General features: G+C 42.2%; 1 pseudogene; it reads right to left on the bottom strand.

Annotated features, from left to right (window-relative positions):
• The window catches only part of LOC141271390 (uncharacterized), a 136,217-nt pseudogene that overhangs the window by 58,808 nt on the left and 61,298 nt on the right, over positions 1-16,111 (bottom strand).

Genomic DNA, 16,111 nt, shown 5'->3' with positions numbered 1-16,111 from the left:
AGACCATCCGCAACCTCATCAGGAGCATGCCCAGGCGTTGTAGGAAGGTCATACAGGCACGTGGAGGCCACACACAATACTAAGCCTCATTTTGACTTGTTTTAAGGACATTACATCAAAGTTGGATCAGCCTGTAGTGTGTTTTTCTAATTGAATTTTGGGAGTGACTCCAAATCCAGGCCTCCATTGGTTAATAAATTTGATTTCCATTGGTGATTTTTGTGTGATTTTGTTGTCAGCACATTCAACTTTGTACAGAACAAAGTATTCAATGAGAATATTTCATTCATTCAGATCGAGGATGTGTTATTTGAGTGTTCCCTTTATTTTTTTGAGCGGTGTATAATATTACAGGTTATGTATACTAGATTCCTTGATAGGGTGTTGATCCAGGGAACTAGTCTGATTGCCGTATGGAGTCAGGAAGGATTTTTTTCCCCAATGTGGAGCTTAGTGTTTGCCACATGTTTTTTTTTTGCATTCCTCTGGATCAACATGTTAGGCTATGGGATGAACTAGATGGACTTAGTCTTCCTTCAACCTTAAAAACTATGTTACTATGATGTGTTCCGTCCCAAGGCCCGACTGGGTCCCGGCTTCCACTATATTAACCCAGTGTGTCATCAGCGAGATGTACCATCCCTGCCCACAAGCACTTGTCCACGTGTCTGTGGTTAGGTGGACTTTCCCAGTAACTGCGTTGTTGAGGGCATGGCTAATGTTGTGGGACACGTGCTGGTGAAATGCGGGATGGCACACAGTGAGAAATAAAGGCGGCTGGGGACCGAGTACCGAGGGATGGCCGCTGCCATCAGGTTGCAGAAAGCTTCCGTCTCCACGAGCCTAAAAGGCAACATTTAGAGCACAAGCACTTGCAAAATGTGTGAATTTAGTAGTGTGGCCTGTGGGGCATTGGCTGCGTATTTGCGCTTGCGTTCCAAGGACTGGGGTAGGGACAACTGAATGCTGCGCTGGGACAAGGACGTGTTTGCTGATGGTGCTAGTTGAGAGTGTGCAACAACACATGCAGGGTGGGCGGCATCTTGGCATGCGCCATGGACAGGGGATTGGCGTGCACGCACAACAGTGGAACAAGCAGTGGTGTCACCTGCAGACACTGTTTCTGGACCCTGGGATTCGGCCCACTTTGTCAGGTGCTTTGCTGCCATGTGCCTGATCATGCTGGTGGTGGTCAGGCTGCTAGTTTGCTACCTTTGCTAATGCTGGCCTGGGAGGTGGTGCAAATGGCCTTTTTGGGGTTATCTGCAGAGACTTTAAAAAACTACCAGACTCTGGAAGACCTAACAGTTGTACTGGCAACTTTCGTCGTGTTGACGTTACGGGGAACGCTTTCCCGCCTTTTGTCTGCGGCCACCACACTGCTTCTTCCTGCCTGTTGTGGTGCTACGCCTCCCTCCCCCTGTTTGCTGCTGTCCTTGATCTGCATGTCCCCCTGCCAGGTTGGGTCAGTTACTATATCATCCACCACCTCGTCTTCCACTTCCGCACCCTGGTTCTCCTCCTGACTTTCTGGCAATTGTGTCTCATCATCATCATCCACCTCTTGCCACAGTAATTGCACTTTCCCACCGTTGCCTTTGTGTGACCATTGCTGCTCAAATATATGGGCATCGCTACACACGTTCTCCTCTTGACTCGCTTGAAGTTGGCCGGGCGAGAGGCCCGAATCTACAAATGGAAAAGTAAACAGCTCTTCTGAGTACCCAAGTGTGGGATCAGTTGTCTCCGGGCACTGGGCATGGTGGGAGGAAGGAGGATCAGGGTGAGGAATATGCAGTCCAGACTCAAGGCTACTGAAACTTGAGGGTGGTGGTGGTGGTAAAGTGACTTGAAGCATTATCTACTATCCAACCAACAACCTTTTGACACTGCTATGGGTTCAATAGTGGTGTGCTGCGGTCCCCTAGTAATTGGGACAGGAGGGTCGAGCGACTAGATGTGTTTGTTGTAGCACAATTTCAGCTTGCCCACGGCCCTGTCCTCGTCCTCTGCCTGCACCATCATGTCCACTTCCCCATCTCTTGACCCCCACCTTGCGCCTTTTAAATGGAGGACAATATTTTCCACATTCACGAGAAATGGCTGATTTTGGAATACAGTTATATGTGATACGTCTGACAGAGAACCACGGTTTTAAATAGCATGCTTGTAGTTTACTAATACTATTTTTCACAGATACCTAGTGTGAATAGCTTGACCGACACTGCAACAGAATGGAAAAAGAGACCAATATTTTACACGTTCAGTTCAAATTTCTGGATTTTTATCTCTGAAATATGGAACAGATCTGGCTGTATTCTGCAGTGCTAAGAAGCAAATGGAGCAGAAAAATGGTGTACTCTGGATAGCTTTTTAAGCAAATAACCAGGATTAAGATAAAAAAAATTGCCCTGGCCCCTGATATCTGGGGTTATGTCTACAAATATTTGTAAGAACAGCAGTAGCAGACAAGACGTTCAATGTACCCTCTTGCACTATATGCTCTGCAGTCTGCCATATACACTTACTGCCTAACTCCTGCTATCACCACTGAATATATGCAGCTGGATTAGTACTCAGAAGGACTGTTAGTTCAGATGGAGATATATATATATATATATATATATATATATATATATATATATATATATATATATATACATATATACACACACACACATATACATATACATACATATATATTGTGGAATACCTATACTAACTATAAACAAGCCAATCTCTCCCTGAGTCGGCAGCAGCTCTCCCTACTCTGCCTGTTTCCGGGGTAGAATGTGACGAGCATAGCGGCGCCAGGTCTTATATAAACCTGATGATGCTGTGAGGCCAGCAAATCACTGTAATGCCCACAACCAACATGGCAACGGCATTACAGTGCGTGGCAAGCAATCCCTGCATGTTCATTGGCTTTCTAAAGAACGCCAAACATGCAGGGCGGGGACCTAAGTTCCCACCCAAGCAACCCGGAAATACTCGCAGAGCGCCGAGCACCGTGATGCTCGGGCGAGTACCAAGCAGTGGCGGCACGTTCGCTCATCACTAGTCACTACCTCTTAAAATCTTATTTATGGTGCTAAATTTGTACTTTCATGACATGCTGCATGGTGGGAACTATCTTGGGAGCTGTTACCTGGCATTATAGCCACCTATCTGGATATCACGTCCAGTCATCTTTGACTAATTGATGAAGTTATTATGAACTTACATAGTATGTACTCCTGATGGACCTATTTATGGGGAAACATCTCGCATATAGCATACTTTGTACATTTAGTTTTTACTAATTTGAGATTGGATTGAATATGGCACATTATGTACATTTGGCCAAGTTATTTTTCTGATCATGCTCTTGTATGTATGAATATGATTATACAGTGGGGAAAAAAAGTATTTAGTCAGCCACCAATTGTTCAAGTTCTCCCACTTAAAAAGATGAGAGAGGCCTGTAGTTGACATAATAGGTAGTCCTCAACTATGAGAGGCAAAATGAGAAAACAAACCCTGAAAATCACATTCTTTGATTTGGAAAGAATTTTTTTTCACATTTTGGTGGAAAATAAATATTTGGTCAATTACAAACAAGCAAGATTTCTGGCTCTCACAGACGTGTAACTGTTTCTTTAAGAGGCTCCTCTCTCCTCCACTCATTACCTGTAGTACTGGCACCTGTTTGAACTTGTTATCAGTATAAAAGACACCTGTCCGCAACCTCAAACAGTCACACTCCAAACTCCACTATGGTGAAGACCAAAGAGCTGTCGAAGGACACCAGAAACAAAATTGTAGCCCTGCACCAGGCTGGGAAGACTGAATCCACAATAGGCAAGCAGCTTGGTGTGAAGAAATCAACTGTGGGAGCAATAATTAGAAAATGGAAGACATACAAGACCACTGATAATCTCCCTCGATCTGGGGCTCCACACAAGATCTCACCCGGTGGGGTCAAAATGATCTCAAGAACGGTGAGCAAAAATCCCAGAACCACACGGGGGGATCTAGTGAATGACCTGCAGAGAGCTTTGACCAACGTTATACAGGCTACCATCAGTAACACACTATGCCGCCATGGACTCAGATCCTGCAGTGCCAGACGTGTCCCCCTGCTTAAGCCATTACATGTCTGAGCCCGTCTGAAGTTTGTTAGAGAGCATTTGGATGATCCAGAAGAGTATTGGGAGAATGTCATATGGTCAGATGAAACCAAAGTAGAACTGTTTGGTAGAAACACAACTCGGCGTGTTTGGAGGAGAAAGAATGCTGAGTTGCATCCAAAGAACACCATACCTACTGTGAAGCATGGGGGTGGCAACATCATGTTTTGGGGCTGTTTCTCTGCCAAGGGACCAGGACGACTGATCCGTGTACGTGAAAAAATGAATGGGGCTATGTATCGTGAGATTTTGAGTGCAAATATCCTTCCATCAGCAAAGGCATTGAAGACGAAACGTGGCTGGGTCTTTCAGCATGACAATGATCCCAAGCACACCGCCAGGGCAACGAAGGAGTGGCTTCGTAAGAAGCATTTCAAGGTCCTGGAGTGGCCTAGCCAGTCTCCAGAACCAAACCCTATAGAAAACCTTTGGAGGGAGTTGAAAGTCCGTGTTGCCCTGCGACAGCCCCAAAACATCACTGCTCTAGAGGAGATCTGCATGGAGGAATGGGCCAACATACCAGCAACAGTGTGTGCCAACCTTGTGAAGAATTACAGAAAACGTTTGACCTCTGTCATTGCCAATAAAGGATATAATACAAAGTACTGAGATGAACTTTTGTAAATGACCAAATACTTATTTTCCACCAAAATTTGTAAAAAATTTCTTTCCAAATCAGACAATGTGATTTTCAGGATTTGTTTTCTCATTTTGTCTCTCATAGTTGAGGTCTACCTATGATGTCAATTACAAGCCTCTCTCATCTTTTTAAGTGGGAGAACTTGCACAATTGGTGGTTGACTAAAATACTTATTTTCCCCACTGTACTTTGTAGCATTACTTTGTCTTATTGTCCTATAGCTATTTAGCCTTCCATGGGACATTTTGGTACATTGTGCAGGATTGGCACATCCCTTTGGGTCCCTGTGGCATCTCTTTGGCCTCTACATGTAATTTTTGACCACTGTCCTGGGTTCTTCTACATGTTTTTGCATTAGCCATTAGGCTTGGATTGCCTATATACATATAGGGTGCAATAGGGGATACTAGGGCGAGTTGACGTTGAGCGGGGGCGCCATTTGCGTAATTCAGGGTCCCAACCTCAGCGGCTAGGTAGGGCCCACATTAGTCTGGTAATAGGGCAATTAATTCCCTTTACACTACTTGGGAGCAAGACCAACCCCTATTAGGTGTCTTATCCCCCATCTCTCTTTTTTGTCTAAACTATTACAAGAATCTTTTCTATTTTGATTGGATATTGGTTATAGTTTTGGGGATAGGTAGGAAATGAGTATATCTTGATTTTATTTCTCAATTTTTCAGATTTTTTAATGAGAAACTAATAAAGGTAATGTTTTATGTAGTGTAAATTCTGTGACCTAACACACAATACTGAACACTTTGACATATGTATATTGGGTGAATTTTATTGTTTAAATCAGGTTTTAGTGTTAAATGTATTTTTTTTTGTCTTTTAGAGATTTTTTTTCCACTTCACAATCTATACTCATTAGCAGTCAATTAAAAACTCCAAGAAGGAAACGTTGTGGAATTCGGGAAAAATAGACATGTGACTGATCTGCAAAAATTGAAAACAAAATTTTCAAAACATCTCGATTTCTTTGCTATGGATAAAGAGCGCCACATGGATGTAAGTCTCGCACTTAAATCCTTGGCTGCTATGAATGAGGTTATTAATGATTGTCTGAGGAATATTCTGTCATACTGTATGCACTTAGGCAAATCATAAAGATCCCCTGCTGGCAGCTCCCCTTGCAATTGCCGACCCATGATGTCCCTGATGGATGCGATGGGAAACAATTCCAGACACACTACAGGTCATGGTAGCACATTTATGCAATGCAGGCTGCTCACAGAAGTATGAGCAACATTGGAGTGCCGAATTCATATTCATTGCGCATTGGAGTGGAACCCTATTTGAGCAGCCACTTAGGAGTGCCGCATAGCCTTTATCTTATGAGCAACATGCAGCCTGGCATTGTCGTGTTGGAAAATTGCTCCAGGGACACTTTGGAGTGATAGCAATACAACTGGTTGTACAACCAAATTAATGTAACGCCAAGCTGTTAGTGCACCTGGAATGAAGACTAGAGAGGACTTCATCAGGAATATAAATTTCAGTTCTGGGCACCAGTTCATAAACTCCCCTGGAGTTACAAAAACTACAAAGAGCGACAAAACTGATAAAGGGCATTGAGGATCTTAGTTAAAATATATAGGAATTACATTCACTTAGTCTTGAGTAGAGACATGTAAGGGGTGACATGACTAACTTGTACAAGAACATAAATAGCCCATAAAAAATGTGGTAAAAAGCTGTCACATGATAAATCCCCAACAAAAGACTAGGAGGCATTCCCACTTTCTGGAAAAAAAAAAAAAGGTTCAACCTCCAGAGGAGACAAGCCTTCTTTACCATAAAAATTAATAATGTGTGGAATAGTTTACCTCAGACTTAAATAATTTTTTATAACAAAATAGCAAACTCTCAATGTACAATGCCTTGAAATAGTATTCATGCCCTATAAACTTTTCCGCATTTTTTCATGTTACATCTACAAACTTAAATGTATTTTATTGTGATTTTTTGTGATATACCAACACTAAGTATCAAGTATTTGTTAAGTATAAAGGAAATGATACGCGGTTTTCTATATATTTTACAAATATAAATCAGAAAATTGGGACATGCATTTGTACTTAGTGTTGGTATATCACATAAAATCCCAATAAAATACATTTAAGTTTGTGGGTGTAATGTGAAGAAATGTGGAAAAGTTCACGGGGTATGAATATTTTTTTCACCACGCTCTCTTTGTATACAATTATAAAATGACTTAAGTTTCAGAAGGAAAATTTGCTGTTTTAAGGCAAATTGGTTCATGAATTATTTTACCTATACACCTTTTCTTCATTTAATCAAATCCAAATTGAATTTTAAGAAACTCATGCATCTTTATTTCTTTATTATCATTTAGTGCAGAAAATTTATATTGATTTTGTGTTTTTTTCTTGCACAATTCGGCAATTAATAAATGGTTTTAAAAAATAAATTTGCTACTCTCTTGTATGAATTATTTGATGTTGAAGAAGATGTGATTTCTGGGTAAAAAATTTCCCACATTCAGAACATGAAAATGGATTCACCCCTAAATGAATTTTCTGGTGAGTAATAAGACTTGATTTCACTGTAAAACACTTCCCACATTCTGAACATGAAAAAGGTTTTTCCTTTTGGTGACTTATCTGATGTCTAACAAATGTTGATTTAACCATAAAACATTTCCCACATTCTGAACATGTGAATGGTTTCTCTCCTGTGTGAATTCTTTGATGAGTAAGAAGATACGAATTATGGTTAAAACATTCGCCACATTCTGGACAAGGAAATGGCTTCTCCCCAGTGTGAATTCTTAGGTGTCTAACAAGATGGCATTTCTCTGAAAAATGCTTCCCGCATTCTGAACATGAAAATGGTTTCTCTCCTGTGTGAATTCTTTGATGTGTAAGAAGATACGATTTACGATTAAAACATTTCCCACATTCTACACAAGAAAATGGTTTCTCTCCTGTGTGAATCATTTGATGTGTAAGAAAATATGATTTACGGTTAAAACATTTTCCACATTCTGAACATGAAAATGGCTTCTCCCCTGTGTGAATCATTTGATGTGTAAGAAGATATGATTTATGGTTAAAACATTTCCCACATTCTACACAAGAAAATGGTTTCTCCCCAGTATGAATTCTCACATGTTTATGTAAATCTGATTTCCATTTAAAACCTTTCCCACATTCTGAACATAAAAATGGCTTCTCTTCTGTATGAATTATTTGATGCTGAAGAAGATGTGATTTGTAGGTAAAGTATTTTCCACATTCGGAACATAAAAACGGTTTCTCCCCAGTGTGAGTTTTCTGATGTCTAACAAGATCTGATTTACTGCTAAAACATTTCACACATTCTGAACATGAAAATGGCTTCTCCCCTGTGTGACTTCTCTGATGTATAGCTAAAATTGATTTATACTTGAATTTTTTCCCACATTCTGAACATGAAAATGCATTCTTCCCTCTATGAGCTTTTTGATGCTCAGCATCTCTTCTGTTAGTTTTCTTTTGCTTAGCAGTCTGTGGTGAATCTACTGATATTATCTGTTGAAAAGGATCAGATGATAGATCTTTGCTTTGAATGACTGAAGATACATCTGGGATAATGGCGTGTTCTTCATGAGTTATATCTGGTGTGATATCATGATCATCTGCTTTAAAATCTGAAAACATTAGATGTGCTTCTGTGATTCGGGTAGAGTCATCTGCCAGGAATAAAACTGATTTAATAATTTTAAAATAGCAGCGCCTTGAACTGATATATATTTTTTTATAATTAATACTAACAATATAAATAGTGTAACACATTTCTATTTAAATATTTCTATACATTTATAAACATATATCTGAATAATCCAACTATGAGCTAACTTAAAGGGTTATCAGGGACTTGTGTTTTCCCTTTGAGGCTAAGCACTCACCAGCAGGTAGTTGCAAACTACCTGCCTGTTCTACCCTACGGCAATCTCCTGACTCAGAGCAGTCACAGTACTGCTCCTGGTGGCGATTCTCCTACTTCCTGTGACATCAAATCGACAGAGCGGTTCCGTCTCTTCCACTTTTTGACAAGGCATCAATGGCAACGTCGTGCTGATTGACAGCCAGCTCTGTGCAGTTAGGCAGATAGCTAAAATGAAGGTCCCAAGTCAATTATGCTGTAAAATTTCTTACGAGACATGTCTCGCCAGATGTAACCAATATGTATGTGCCTCTATTGGAAACAGAAGATGGAATTGACAAGTCTAGGGAAGTAGTAGGACACATCTACATGTGCAACCCTTGCATTTACACATCAAATCTGTCAGTAACCTCCTTGTAATAATCTGTGTGAAAAACTCTAAAAAATTAAATGTAAAATTACAGCAGAACAGAAAGTAAGTGGATATTCCAACTGAACACCCTTAAACCCAAAGGGTTAAACAGTGACATCGAGCTATTTGCATTTAATGACTGACAGACCTGTGTGTGTTCAGCAAACATACACATGACTGACAGGCAGTCATCAAGACCACTCCTGACTAGAGTATATAAGGGCACTGATGCTGGGTAGGACTATCCCTGAGGAAGAAAGACGAATCTTTTGAAACGCGTAGGACCCGCCCTATCCCAGCTCACTAACGCTAAGAGACCGCTACATCCTGTGTGTCACGTGGCAGCGCGTCACACAGGTCTCGCGCGCTTTCTGCAGGAAGCGCGCGCTCCTCCTATCCGAGATCACGCGAGGGGCGGAAGTCTCCGGCCGGGACTCCGCTCTCGCTTCGGATAACAGTCACGATACCTGCCGACAGGACGCCACCGACCCTGGGACGACTATCCAAATCCATGTAGACCTCCCCAACTGTGAGTAACTGGACGCTGCGCTGTTCCGTGAACTCCGCACAGCTTTATCCTCTATCTGACTAACCGGCCGCTTCTCTCCTAGAACCAGGCCTACCTATATACACAAGGGCTACCCCTACCAATACTTCTCCTATCTGGCACTGACCGGCTCTAGGACCTAGGGGAACCACTGTGGTACAAACTCCCCTTGCAAGGTACACCTAGTAAGGATTCTCATACCTTGATTTGGCTGACATCCTACCTCACCTGACCCATGTGACTTACCTCACTACAGGTTTAATTACCACACCACCAGGACGTACAGAGTCACCACTACATAAGACCCACCAAACCTCCCCTGAGCGCCACAGGTCACCTATTGGAGCACACCTGCATCATCAGGTAATATCCACTACTTATTTATAGTCCCCACCAGGGCAAAGATCGTTTTCCACCTACCCTCTACCTTCACACCGTAGGTAGACTAAAGTGACTACCAAGGACACCAGTTTTTAAAGGAAGCCTGAACCCCAGGACCTCTTCTTACCCAAAACCAATATCCGCCCGGATTACAGTAGGTACAGTCTATTTATCTACTTTGCAGCACCTCTCTATTCTAATTAATCCTTTATACTTATCATTTAGCCCCGTAGATTCTCCCACCATGGAATAAGAGTACCTACCTAACAGAACATACCCCTGATACTTATTCACCAATAAAAAAGGACTCTATAACAGGTACATCGGTCACCATCTATCTCATCTAGACCTTATTAAATAATCCCACCAAGCTAACCCCCCTTACCCTTTTCCACAGGTTTTACACCTCTGGACCACAATAAGGACCATCTTCTATCAAAATTCAATACGTTACTCCTACTCTCTAGATATACTAGCCTCTGGTTTGGAGACTTCATCAACTTTTAACTGGTTTTAAATACTTTTTATCTATTTATTCCAAATAAAGCCTATTTAATTTTTATCCAATCTACGACTAGTCCTTAGTTCCACCTCCACGTTGGTATCTCTCCATTTCTCCCTTTTCCCACTACCTAAGCGCGAATTATATCCTTACATGTATTGGTAAAATTACAGCAGCCATTATCGAAGAATCTTCGACTTCTATGTATTTGGTGGTTACTACTCACATGGGCGGTTATCTGTACGAATCTCCAGTTTACATCGATCATCCCTCACATATGACTTTGTAGTATTAATATGGGTCATACCTTCACCCTGAAACAAATATTGTAAAAGTCACAACCAGATGAAGAAGTCACATCTACGATCAGCTATAATTCTGCCATCTCCACCATTCGGATAAAACAAGACTGAGCACAAGACCTTCACAGCCGTCTACATATCATAGGGGAGATCTAATGACACCTTCTCTCCATCTACCTGATGATCCTGAGGAACATTGATAGTTTCTTGTTTAAAGTCCTGTGGAAGAAGAGGACGGGGACATCTCTTTGGTGTTGTCCTCTCACGGGATGGAACTGGAGGAAACACATACAGGGACTAAATTCATTCTTTATATACAGATAATTATAGGCCCTGTGTATTTAGTTCTGCCTATTACCTTGTGACGTGAGGGGTTGGGGAACCTCCATCATGACGTTCTTGTACAGATCTTTGTGTCCTTCTAAATACTCCCACTCCTTCATGGAGAAATAGACGGCGACATCCTGACACCTTATAGGAACCTGACACATATAATGATACCATCATCCCCCTGATCCCTTCATAGCGTTACTGTATAATGTCCCAGCATTCCCAGCAGTGTCACCTCTCCAGTTAGCAGCTCAATCATCTTGTAGGTGAGTTCTAGGATTTTCTGGTCATTGATGTCCTCATGTATCAGGGGGTGAGGTGACGGCCCTGTGATTGGGCTCAGGGTTCTTCCCCATCCCTCAGACACAGGGTCCTGACAGCGCTCACTTGAGGTCTTCTTCACTACTGTGTAATCCTGATTATGGAGAGACACATTAATAAATCTCACTACAGACATTTCCAGAGTCCTCACCTCTCCAGTTCTGTCCATCTGTTATTCCCATAGATAAGAATGATGTAATGTGACGTCATCAGAATCTCTCACCTCTCCAGTAAGCCGGGAGAGGATCTCTAGGGTGAGGTGTAATATCCTCTCCATCATCTTGTCCCTGTCCTTATCCATCCTTGATAGGTCAATCAGGATAACTCTCTTATATAGAAGATCTCCACTGAGAGGATATTGTAGGAACCTAAATGGGAAGAGGAGTTGATGGAAAAATCAGAAAGAATCCCATGTAATGATACAAATACTGGTAGTAGACAGCGTGGCGGGCCAAAACCTATCCGTACTTTTGGATAGCAATGAGTTTGTTGTTTTGAAAATCAGGAAGCAGTGGCTTATTAACAAACCATGCAAAATTACCCATTTTCTTGGGAGTAGCATTTTTTTCTGTTTGCAAAGTGAAGAAGCAATGACATTTTAAGAAGCTGTCCAAAATTATTCATTTTTTGGGAGCAGATTAATAATAATAATAATAATAATAATAATCTGTATTTCTATATCGCCAACATTTTCCACAGCACTTTACATTTTAGAGGGGACTTGTACAGACAATAAAAACATTACAGAATAACCCATAACTCAGCAGATACCAAAAGGAGTGAGGGCCCTGCTCGCAAGCTTACAATGTATGACGAAATAAGGGAGACAAGAAAGGTGAATGGTAAAAAGTGCTTGTATTGTACGGTCCAGCCATCAATAAAATAAATAGAGGGGTTCACATAGTGCTGCATGAACCAGTCACCAGCCAGTTTGTGTACAGTACAGACACAGAGGACTATTAAGTACATGGACGGTGTGTGAAGAGATGCTATGTGGGTCCTGATTTTGAGGAAAAATTTGTATGGGCAAAACAGGGATAGTTAGATAAGCGAGATAAGGGGATAGACCAGTCTAAAGAAATGCGTTTTTAAGCCACGCTTAAAATAGTGGATATTCGGAATTAATTGAATTGTCCTGGGTAGTGCATTCCAAAGAAATGGCGCAGCACGCGAGAAGTCATGGAGATGGGAATGGGAGGTTTGGATTATTGAGGATGTCTTAGGTCATTAGCAGAACGGAGCGCACAGGTAGGGTGGTAAACTGAGACAAGGGAGGAGATATAGGGTGGTACTGAGTCGTGGAGCGCTTTGTGGGGGAGAATGATAAGTTTATATTGAACTCTGTAGCGAATGGGCAACCAGTGTAACAACTGGCACAGGGTAGAGGCATTGGTGTAGCGGTTGGAAAGGAATAAGCACCTGATTGCTGCATTCAGGATGGATTGGAGAGGGGAGAGTGTAGTAAGAGGGAGACAGATTAGTAGAGAGCTGCAATAGTCCAGACGAGAATGAATAAGAGCAACAGTAAGAGTTTTTGTCGAGTCAAAGATAAGAAAAGGTTGAATTCTAGGGATGTTTTTGAGGTGTGGGTGACATGAACAAGCGAATGATAGGATGTGGGGAATGAATGAAAGATCTGAGTCAAATATGACCCCAAGATAGCGGGCATGTTGCTGGGGAGTAATGGTGGAACCACACTCGGAAATGGCAATATCGGGCATAGGGAGGTTAATGTTGGTAGGAAACACAAGGAGTTCAGTTATTGACAGATTCAGTTTTAGATAGAGGAGGACATAATGTTAGAGACAACAGAAAGACAATCACTGGTATTTTGTAGAAATGCAGGGGTGATGTCAGGAGAAGATGTGTATAATTGGGCGTCATCACCATGGAGATGATACTAAAAACCAAATCTACTGATTGTTTGTCCTATAGGGACAGTTTATGAGGAGAAGAGGAGGGAATCTAGGATTGATCCTTCAGGACGCCCAAAAGTAAGGACAAGAGGAGTCAGCAAAAGATACAGTGAGGGGCAGAGTTGTATGTTTTAAGCATAAACTTATAATGGATGAAATCTTTGGCTAGATTGGATTTTCTCCACAGACGTTCGGTGCACCTGGAGAAAACGTGTTTGCAGCATGTGCCAGAGTTGTGTGCCAAGTTGTTCTAAATGTAGAAGGTGCTGCTTCATCCATGGCACTTTGCAATGTCTCATTACAATGTTTCAGTGCAGAGTTAGGACATGAGAGGAAGGCGATTGAAGGCAATGATTACTGGGTTTCTGGGTATTAATGGCATGTATATTTCTATAAGTGTGGGTGTCCTGAGCGGGGTGAGTGACAATTCTTGACAGAGAATGAAAGAAAGTTGTGGTCAGGCAGCGGTAGAAAGGAGTTAGTAAAATCATGCAGTGAGAAGACCGGGTGAAGATCAGATCCAGCATATTTAAGTCTTCATGCGTAGGATAGTAAGCTGTGAAAGGCCAAGAGAGGAAGTTAGCGATAAAAAAAAATGAGTGGCGGCTGGGGAGAGGAGATCACCAACGGAGATGTTAAGTCCCCCATGATGAGAGTGGGGATGTCACAGGATAGAAAATGTGGAAGCTTGTGGCAAAGGGATACAGGAACTGACGGGAGGGGCCGGAGGGCGATACACAATCGCCACTTGCAGGGAGAAGTGCCGGAAAAGTCTGACAGTGTGGACCTCAAAAGAAGGAAAGATAAGTGAGGGTATTGGGGGATATAACCTGAAAAGTACATTTTGTTGAAAGAAGCAGACCAACAACTTCACCTGATCTGTTGTCAGGTCTGGCGTTATGCGAAAAATGTAGGCCACCATACGAGAGAGCAGCAGCGGCGGTGGTGTCCAACTGCTGTATCCAGGTTTCATTATGAGCCAGAAGGTTAAGGGAATTTGAAAGTAAAAAGTTATGGATGTAGGAGAATTAGCTACACACTGACCGCGAGTTCCAGTGGGCGCAGTTAAAAAAGAGACAGAAGGAGGGCTGTGTAGTCGGAGTCGGTGTCCATTTTGGTGGAGTCAGTATAAAATGGACCGACTCAGACTCCTAAAATATATAATAAATATACAGTACAGTAGTTCAATGCAGTTTGTGGGGAATATTTTTTCATAACAATTTGGGAAAGTTATGAAATGTCTGTCCTATTCCTGATCTAAGGGTCTAGACTGTTAGCTGAGATGAATCTGTGCTACAGTAAATTTATCCCTTAAATATGAGCCATGTATGAGGGAGTCGTAGTCATTGAAATTGAGGAGTCGGAGGTTTGGCTTACTGACTCCACAGCCCTGGACAGAAGGCATGCAAGGAACATTAATGAGATTCGCAAGGTTTCTGAGTCTAGCAGTAATGGTTACTATTACAAGAAGGGCAGGAGTTAGGAAAGTTCTCTCTTGTGACTTGGAGAAGGAGAATAGAGAGAGTGAGCAGATGGTTAAGTGATTTGTGAGTGTCTCTTGTTTTGCATGGTCGCAAAAAATTGATCTAGTCAGTTTAAGATTGTGAAAAGAGCATGAGAGTTGTACGTAAGAAAAGAGAGGAGAGAGGGGCTGATATGGATGAAGTGCACAGAGTATGTGAAAGGGCGGTAGATGTGAATGCAGCAGCTAGAACATAGATGATACCAATACATACGGTGAATACATTTTGCAATGCAAATGAGCTGGAAATAAGTTTGTTTGAATGTCTTACCTGTCTCGTGTCAGCTTTATTTGCAGGAATATGTAGGAATAACTGGATATTACCCATCACATCCACCTGCTATTGATCCTCCTGCATCTTACACTATCCCTGAGGGTTTTCAACAGACCCAAGGCAGCAGTAACAATTTAGAAGGTGCTGTTTTACCTCCATCCATTTTAACACACTTATTTTTTTTCCAACATACATATGTTGGGGATGACATTATTGAAATACTGGCAAAAGATGACATCAAGAGAAGGGGTAAGAGTACAGCTTGAGTCTTGCTCATATTGTTGGCCAGCTTGCTTTCCTCACATGGACAAGTGATGCTGCTTCCTGTGAAGAAGAGGGTCTCTCTGTCTATTTGAGCCTGGACAACTATGACTTATTTTCCTCCAGCAGAGCAGTCACACTGGGAAAGATTCATAGGCAGTTAACATGGAAAAGAATTCACACAGTGGAGAAGTCTGTGTGTCACCCTGGCCTGGATGCCACAAAATCTAATAAAGCTGTGTCTGAGAGCAAGGGGGAGGTTCTCTGGTCAGGGGAACATTAGCATGCAATACCTCCTGTCTCAGGCCAGTAGGGGGAGCTGGCTGCCCCTATAAAAGCTGGTGCTGGGGGCAGGGTTAGTGAGAACTGAATGACCTGTCTCAGTACTGAGACGTGTCCCGGAGCACAGCAGGGACAGAAAGTTATATTGCACCTAAGAGGAAGTGTGGCAGGAGGAGAGCCACAAGCCAGAGACAAGAGGCGAAGTGAGCCTGACTTGGCAGATAAAGGACTTAATTTACCAGACTTTGGTGTCTGAGGCTGGGAGGATTCCACATCCCACAGCAGATAACCAGTCCGCAGGGGACTGTATATTCCTTGGCCTAAGAAGCCTGAAGGCCCTGCCACAACAGAAGGGACCAGG

Source organism: Phyllobates terribilis, unplaced genomic scaffold, assembly GCF_046119375.1.
Source record: "Phyllobates terribilis strain yellow unplaced genomic scaffold, ASM4611937v1 Scaffold_5__5_contigs__length_657084704, whole genome shotgun sequence".
Lineage (NCBI taxonomy): Eukaryota > Metazoa > Chordata > Amphibia > Anura > Dendrobatidae > Phyllobates > Phyllobates terribilis.
This window is presented reverse-complemented; position numbering and strand designations above follow the sequence as displayed.